Genomic DNA, 9692 nt, shown 5'->3' with positions numbered 1-9692 from the left:
TATCTTATCAATGTTTTTTTGCATTTAAATTGAGCAAAAGACAGTATTTCTTAAAAAAAAGTCTAAAAAAGTTTAGAAAAAAACATATATTTAAAATATTTAAATTTCTAACAGCCAGTGGCCTATGATTGAGACCAGATCGTTGACTTGCAATAAATGTACAGGAACATTGTACTGGATGATACGGTCACTGAGGCACAGCTAAGTTGTTGCATTACCAATAGGAAGTAATTTTGTATCCAGTAAACATTTAACTGCACCTCCCAAAAAGATATTTATGGTGTATTCCTAATTAATATGCTGTTTTACATATTGCATGAAAATTCACAACAAAAAAATTCACTTGCTAAAAATCACTATATAAAAAAATCGAAGCTATGCATGATAACATCACAGAGTAAATCCCGTTTTATGCAAGCTAAAAGCCATTGTAATATGTGAACTCGTCTTTGCAAATTTACCCCCCCTACCCCCCCTCCACACACACACACCTTTTTTACAAAACCGTAGCATGGTTTTTAGCACCGGCTGCAGCGGTAATAGCTCAGAGGTTCCTAGAGTTCCTATGAGCGTTGGAGCTGTCTGCCGTGGTTAGCGCTAAAAACTGCATTATGGTTTTATAAAAGGGGGTGGGAGTAGGGATCCTTTTACTAAGTTGCACTAAAACGTGGCCTGCGCTGTTATTAGCAGGTGGGTTTCCCGCGAGCTGAGACCACATTTTATTGCAGCTCTAAAATGGTCGCAATTTGCTTTTTCCTTATGCGCTAATTTCAAAAGTTGTGTGTGCGGGCATTAGCGCATCAGTACTTCCAGCCACCTATTTTGTAGGTGGTAAGGGCTCTTGCACTAAACACGTGCTAATTGTTTAGCGTGCGGCTAGATAGCTGTGCTAACTGATTAGTGCAGGGCACGCCTACACTCCGCCCCCAAACATATCCCCATGCTTTCAATTAAAATCTCTTTTTTTAGTGCATGGGAAGTGCACACCGATCCTAAAACTACTGCGGGGGTGCCTGAACGCATCCCACGGTAGTGCTTTTTTTAACCTGCAGTAAGCATGCATTAGTTCATACTGCAGCTTAGTAAAAGGACCCCTTAGTAAATTGTTCTCTACAATAGTCATTTTATGAAGGCTTTCTGAGAATACAGGCAGCATATGTGTGGAAAATGCCGCTTAGAAAATTACCTCACATGTACAAGTACACACAAAGACAAGAATGTGCATACTTGTGTGTGAATCTGCCAAGGCGGATTAGCCTATTGGGGGGGAGGGGGGTCAGGCATCCTCCAGTGGGCCCATAATGTAAGCAAACTGCAACTATGCAGCCTCTGAGTCTGTCCTCTTAAAGGAGCAAAAGTTTCCAGGCCAGCAGAATCGGAATAGCGGCCAGTCCATGAACCCCTGTGCCTTTAAGAAGGCAACTTGGAATTGACCTACTTCTCCTGCAGGTTGTTTGCATGAACTGCTGGCATGATTCGTGCGGGGATGAGTGAAGCCATAGCAGCCAAAGCCTGGATTAATACAGGATGCATCATCAAGGTTAGTTGGGAAGGCGAGAGAGAGAAAAAGAAATTGAGGGGAGATGAGGGGCTGGGGACAGGATCCTCATACCTGGGCCAATATTAGGTCACAGTCTGCCCCTGTGACTCTGGTGTAGGCATGTTTGTGGGCAGTGTTTGGGTAGAGTGTGAGTGGAACTGTGATTTACATGTGTCCTGTAAAAAATATGTGTTCTTCATATTGCACACATGTACATTTATCAAAGCTCATGAGCAGTTGTACACGTACATCAAGCAGCTTCATTAGAGCCACAATTTCTGTACTTTTTGTTGAGCAATTGTATAAAACCATTACAAAAAATTATCATCTACACAGTGCCGAAGCAAGAGCTGTGCGAGCAGTGCGGCCACGCAGGGCACAAATATGGAGGAGTGTAGAAATCGCTCCCAGCCCACCATCTCTCATTGGTAGTGGCAAAGCAGGAGGGGTGCGGTTGCAAACGAGCAAAACACATGGTGCAACTATAGCACGTTACAGTACTGTCTCTAAGAGCACAATTTTCAACAAGTTGATCGCACAAAATTGAATCTCTCAGGTTGTGAGGGTTGGGAATTTAAAAACGCCGACTTTGTTGAGCTAACTGTAAAAGTTAACTGAAGAAATCCTTTGAATGTCGACCCGTGAGAGTATCTGAGGAAACTAATAAACCATATTCATAGTCTATTGCAAATGAGCCCGCTTAATGATTGTAGGTTGAAAAAACAATATCCGTTGTAGATGAAATCCAGCACGTGAAATGCGATAGTATTATTACAATGCACAAATAAATAGACAGAACATGAAGGGGATTTTTTTTCTTGACTATTTTATTAAAACTTCACCGCTTCATATGATTGTACTGACATTTACCCCCTCATTTACTAAGGTGCGCTAATCAAATTAGCACACGCTAAACGCTATTGTGTCCATAGACTAACACACGTTAGCGTTTAGCGCACACTAAATCAATTAGCGCGTGCTAATCGGTTAGCGCACCTTAGTAAAAGAGGGCCTTATCTTTCTTTGGCGTGTGGTACCATGCTAGTACAAAGCTGATTTCCAAAGCTGCTACATGTGTGAAATTTCTGCACAAATATAATCTCCTTTTGCTGTTATGAAGGCCGGTACCTTAATTTAGACAAAATAATGTGCTCAGTTTATAAACTAGTAGTACTTATCCTTGTGATTGGCACCAATAATTGGCAGCTATGCAACTGAAAAGTTCTCAGCCCAACCAACAAAGTTTGGGGTTAGTTTCCATCAAGGGCTATATACTTAGTTCAGTAATGTTCCATTTTTTTTTCATGTCTTCGGAGCAAAAAAATTGGAAATCGCTGGACTTTGGGGCTAATTCTGTATAGGATGCCGGTCGCAGCGGCCACCTAAGAAGTAGATGAGAATCATTCACCGATGTCCTATACAGAATTGCGTCTGTCTTTAAAAAAAAACAACAGATGCCTTACCTGCCGATTGTCAAACCAGCGCCGGTTACAGAATCGCGCCTGCCTGATCGAGGGATTCCTTGCCCATCAGTTGATCACAGCAAGGGAATCCCTGATCAGCTGAGCTGGTAGGTCTCCCTGAAACTGCGACTTTGGGGAGTCCTGCTGGCTCAGCTGATCTGGAGGGGGGGGAGGTGAATTCCCCTGCCAAGATCAGCTAAGCCAGCCACGTCTACTTTTAGGTTTTGAAATGTAGGCCAGCATTTCACCTACCACCATCTACAATCGAGGCACCTGTTTATAGAATCAGCCCCTAAGTGTAAAGCCCTCAATGGAGACTGCCACAACTTTGTTGGTTGGGTTAACTTTTCAGCAGCCCCTTGTAAGTGCTCAGCACAATTCTATGAAAAGTATGCCTAAATTGTTGTGGGCCAGATTCAATAAATGGTGTTCCAATTTAGGTAACATTATGATCCGCTCTAAGCGGCAGTTCTAAAAAAGTTGCTTAGCATTAAGCAACCTTCACAGTGCTTAGGGCTTAGTGTGGATTCGCTGGCCCAGAACGTCTGGAAAGAAGACTTCTTGTTGGCGATTAGCAGCAGCAGCGGGGAAGTAAGACTAATGTGACCATTTATTTTTTTCATCAAACAGGACATCTATTAATATTCAGTCCCGCCCTAGCCCCACCCCCAGCCCCGCCCTCAATTTCTTCCATTCATTTTCATGTACACACAATATCTTATTAATTCATAATGGTAAACATAAAATATATTAAAAAAACACAAAGCACAAGGCTACACAGAGAAAATGTTAATTATCATTTACGAGTTTCAGGGATTTTTTCAAAGATGTCAAGACAGATTACTTTAAAATATGCAATATCACCTCAGTAACTATAGAAAAATAGACACATATAGTGCAAAATATAGACAGCAGATATAAATTCTCAAAACAGACACATTTTGATCACTAAATTGAAACTAAAATCATTTTTCCTACCTTTGTTGTCTGGTGATTTCATGAGTCTCTTGATGGGAAAACCGCCACAGGCAAAGTTTTACTCTACTGCGCATGCGGAGGCATGGAAGCACGGAGGTACAGAGGCACAGAGTTTAAAGTGTGCATGCACGCTAAGGGGCTCATAATCGAAAGAGAAAAATGTCTAAAAACCGGCCTAAGTCGGCATTTGGATGAACATTGTCCAAATACGTCCAAGTGCCGATAATAAAAATGGGTTTTGGACGTATTTTTAAACGACCTAGGCCTTCATAGTGCCACTGAATGACCAAAGCTAAATGGGGCATTTTAGGAGGAGTGCAGGACATGGGCCGGCTTAGACTTAGTCGTACAGCATGTATAACCGAAAGTTATACAGCCCAGGATTGACGGAACTTGGACGTTGTGACTTAGACCATTTAAAACATGATCTAAGTCACAAAAAACCACCTAAAGTCACTAGATAAGCACTGCAAACACACAAAACAGACCCCACACTACCCCAGTGATCACCGACCCCCCCCCCCCCCAACCCCATAAAAATTCAGCCTCCACACCATCATCACCTGGCAGCCTGGCATAGGAAAGCCTAGTCGTCCAGCACAGAGGCGGCTTAAGCCATCTTGGGGGTGGGTTAGGGACTCATGGAGAGGAGGACCTATGCCCATATGCCCCTGTAATCACTGCATTGATATTTGAACATGTGCACTCCCCTATACACCCCCAAAACCTTTTGTTACTGGTATATAAGTGGCTCCTGCAGTCATAAGGACTATTGGGGTGATAGATAAGTGGGTCTAGGGAATTCTGGAGGTGGTTTGGGGGGGCTCACCATGACCTATAAGTGAGCTGTAGTGAGGAGAAGACATGGCACCCTTTTTGTGAAGTTCATAGCAGTGCCCTGTAAGGTACTCCACTATTTAGGTGCCATGTCTGGATGTTCAGTCCATCACTTTGCAGACCCCTCCCACGTCCAACAGGACTTGTTCTAGACATTTTTGACTTGGACGAAAAGTTGTATGAAAACTGCCGTACAAAGTGGTATAAAAATGGATGATTTAGCGATTTGGACGATCAGATCTGCAGGACGTATAATTAGACGATTTTCAAAAGAAAAAAAATGTGGGATGTATTTTTCGAAAATGTGTCCTAGGCTGTTTTTTACTTTGGACGATTCGCGAGTTAGCCGAAAACGGACTTAGACGTTCCTTTCAAATATGCCCCTCTAAGGGTTTTATTATGATTGATAAGCATTTAAGTGCCGGGTTCTGCATGTCTCAAATACATATAAGGTTTGTAAAATGAGATCTACAGTGTAATATCTTTTTATCACTTTAACAATCTTTTAATAAATCTGTGACTCAGCTGATCTGAAATTTTCCACTGATGCTCCAATTCCCTGTAGTCTTTCTAATAAAGCTGTGGAATACCATAGCAATGTTCTTTCCCTGGCTGCCTTAACCACTGAAAGGAAGCAATCTCAATATTTAACTATTGATTCTCATCAAATAAGCCCTAATAATAACTTGATCCTTTTATCACCTAAAATTTCCAGCAAATGTTGATAGTACAAAATAAGGGCAATTGTCAAAACAATTATTAATCAGTTCCTAATTAACGTCAAACCTAGAAGCCAGGATTATGTATAACAACTGTCCTGCTTGATGTGTTGGTTCTAATTTTTCAGATGAAGGCCTATCAACTTCACCAAAATTAAAAAGTAAACTGCTTGTCATTATTGGATTCTAGGTATATATTCAAAACCCTAATATGAGGCAATTTTAGCAAAGTCTTTTTCCACAGGTAAAATAGAGTTCATTTTAACTCAAGTGAACCATTTAGTTCTTAAGCGGTATAGAAATTTTTTAAATAAATAAATAATTACCTGATACCATAGGAGCCAAATTTCAAAATGACTGAGGGTACCATACCCTATAGAAAATATCCCTCCCTGAACAGAGTCATGGAGTTTGCTCAATATTGGGAGTACTCAAACACCCCTGATACCACATAAAAATCTGTGCTACATTACATTACATTACATTACGGATTTCTATTCCGCCTGTGCCTTGCGGTTCTAGGCGGATTACAATATAGAAATTATCTGGGCAGTTCCAGTAGAATTACATTTCAGGATAAGGGTAAGTTACAGGAACAGTTAAGGATAATGGTACTTCAATTTCACAGAAGATAATACATATCACAGAAGATAATACATATCACAGAAGGTAATACATATCAACTGAATCAAGTTACATCGGGTGTAGTGTAAAAGAGTTACAGTACATTCTGGATCACAGACAAAGAGATACTATTGGTGGGTGTTTCCAAAGGCGTTGATTGGGGACTCATTGGGTGGTGGTTAGGGTGATGGGAGATATTTTTTGAACAGTAGTGTTTTTATTTCTTTACGGAACTCTTTTATGTCTGTTGTTTTGGTCAGAAGTTTTGAGATGTCAGAGTCGATTTTAGCTGCCTGTGTCCGCAGAAGGTTGTCACATACATAAAAGTAAACATCAGCTGTGTTTACTTTTATGTATGTGAAACCCCCCCCCCTGTGGTGGGGGGAGTGTTTTTCTATTGACATTGTTTCAGATCATTGATTGAGCCATATCCACATCATTCTCTTCATGGATGGACTGAGAACTTTTCATATGAGAACCTCATACACTGCCTTTGTAATGAAAAATAACCCTTGTTTTTTTAGCGCTGTGGGCAGGTCTAGGGGTGGAGAGTAGAAGTATTTGGTGCTGGTTGCGTAATAAAGCTACACTGCTGTGCACTAACCGATTAACGTATGGTTAGCGCATGAGTCCTTATCACCTTCAAAATGGTGACAGCAGGGAAAATTAGCACAAGGCCAATTTTACCCCTGTGATAAAAATGGCATTAGCACACAGAAAAGACTTGTGTAAGGATGCAATAAAGCCACTTTGTACGGCAATTTAGTAAAAGGGCTCCTAAGATCCCCCCAAACTGATTTTTCCACTGACCTATCATTTAAAGAATGGTTTTATTAGGGTGCAAGAACATGCAGTCAGCTTCAGAAGGATTTAGAAACTGGTCAGAGAAGGAGAAAATATTTTCAAACAAAGGGCACATCCAGGCTCATATTCAGATTGCAGGACATCACCAGTGATCTCTTGTGATCGGCAGCAGTCCCAAAAATTCAATGCCATACCCAGCCACCAGCACTGAATTTCTGGTCTATGTTTGGCCTGCAGAGGCATAGCCAGCTATGTCAGTATTCAGTGGCTAGCCAGTTACAGTAAGTCTCCATGGCCAAAGATAAACACTTCTCCCTCCGAATCTGCATTTTCAGTATCCGCGGATTCGGTTATTCGTGATTTATTTTTTTTTTTTACAAACAACCTATCTTCATTTTTTGCTTATTTTTAAGCCATCCAAGCCTCCCCGGAACCTTACTTGGTAGTCTAACGGTGAAGCGGGGGAAAAGCGATCTTCCTATGCTCCTGCCCCGTGCAGAGCCGTCATCAGAATGGCTGCCGGGAGTTCCCATTGTAGTCTCGAGACTACAACGGGAACTCACGGCAGCCATTTTGATGACGGCTTTGCACGAGGCAGGAGCATAGGAAGATCGCTCCTGTCCCGCTTCACCGCTAGACTACCAAGTAAGGTTCCGGGGACGCAGGAGGGAGACAGGGGTGGGTCAGAGCCAGCTGAGAAATTTGAGATTTTTCACACTTCGCGGTCCGGCTCTGCATCTAACCCCCGCGAATACCGAGGGAGAAGTGTACTACCCTTTTAAGCTGTCTTTGACTTAGCTGGTGAGCTGCTGAATATTGCACAACATAGCTGGTCATCCACCAATTTGGAAACCGGGATATTTAGCATGAGATAGCCAGCTATCTACTATTTAGACAGTTGGGAGCCGCTCCCGGCCAACTAAATAGTGCTGAATATTGGGCCCAGCAGTAGCATAATAAGGGGGGGGGGCAGTCCGCCCCAGGCACCATCATGGTGGTTGCGCCAGGACCTCTCTGCCCCATCATGCCATGCTTTCACCCTCTCTTTCCACCTCCCTGTACCTTTTTTTATATTCGCCAACGTGAGCAACTTTTCCAGCCTACTGCTCGCACTGGCCTTACTCGATTCTGAAATCACTTCTGGGTTGCAGGGCTGTCAAAGGGAAAGCCAATGGTGGCACGAACAGCAGGCCAGAGAAGTTGCTTTAGCTGATGAAGATTTAAAGAGATATGGGGGAAGGGAGGGGCGCGACTTGGCGCCACCGCTCTGGGCGCCTCCTACCCTCACTATACCACTGGGGCCCATCTACATTTTTTTAAATTTTAATAATCTTTATTTTGCATATCTAATATATGCATAGAAAAATAACCATTTCACATTATTAAAGAACAATGGTATTGCTAAACAAGAAATAAATATGGAAAATTCTAAGGAAATTTGGTTTTATATCGATCCATATTTTCTAGACCTAACTACCTCCAGAATCTTTTACTTTCTCTTTATCCAATAGAAAAGATTCTAATTGAAGAGGATAATAAAAAACATCATTTTTACTCATTATAAATAATCACATGATGACATGAAAACAAAAAAAAAAAGTTGCTCCTAAGGATAATACGGTACTCAAGATTTGAAAGCTAAAAATTGCTTCCTTATCCACTGAGTATTCCTAGAGATGTCTGGAAAGACAAGGGTCTTCTGACCACAAAAGTTATCACCTTTCTTAAGGAAATATATTTTCAGAATCCTTCTCTTGTCTTGTTAAGATTCAAGGGTGACTAGAAGGGTGGCTCTAGTCAGGGCAGGATTAATTCGTCGAGGGCCCCTAGGCACACATATACACTGGGCCCCCTGCCCTGCCCCACCCCACCATGCGGCCAGGTGGAAACAGGAAGCTTCATCAGAGGGAAGCTTTGGGCAAGCAGCACCACTTGCAAAATTACAGTTCCCGTTGCCTTTCTTACCCGCATTGCTTGCTTGTCTTACTTTCCGTCGATGGGGGGGGGGGGCCGCATTGCTGATCGGGATGGGGCCCGCGTTGCCGATCAGGGGGGCCTGCATTGTCGATCGATGCTGGAGGAGCCAATCACCGTTTGGAAAAAACAATGTTGATGCCCTCTTTCATCGTGCCCCCCTGACCATTTCGGGTCCTAGGCACGTGCCTACTTGGCCTATTGGTTAATCCTGCCCTGGTTCTAGTATCAATAACATCCTGAGAAATTTCTACACATTCCAAGTTTCCAAGTTTTATTAAAATTTGTTATCCTGCTTATCCAATTTCTAAGCGGCTTACAGTAATAAAATTATTAAAATTTGGGGAAATACAAACATTGGTCAGGATAAGATGATATAAATGTACATTTAGGGGTCCTTTTACAAAGGCGCGGTAGCGATTTAACGTGCGGAATACCACGTGTTAAACCGCCTGCCGCGCTAGTACCTAACGCCTCCATTGACGAGGCATTAGGGTTTTAGGCTGCCATGGGGGTTAGCGCGTGATGAAATGTCCGACGCACTAACCCGCGTAGCGTGCCTTGATAAAAGGAGCCCTTAGATATTATAGACTAACTATGATTACATAGGGTAAAAAGGGAGAAGTACAATGATAGATAGAACAGGAGGACATAGGGCTCCTTTAACTAAGCTGCAGTAGCATTTTTAGCATGTGCTGTCCCCCGTGCTACATGGAAAAACTAATGCCAGCTCAATGGAGGCGTTAGCATCTA

This window comes from Geotrypetes seraphini, chromosome 1 (assembly GCF_902459505.1).
Source record: "Geotrypetes seraphini chromosome 1, aGeoSer1.1, whole genome shotgun sequence".
NCBI classification, from domain to species: Eukaryota; Metazoa; Chordata; class Amphibia; order Gymnophiona; family Dermophiidae; genus Geotrypetes; species Geotrypetes seraphini.
The sequence above is the reverse complement of the archived record's forward strand: the minus strand, read 5'-3'. Positions refer to the sequence as shown.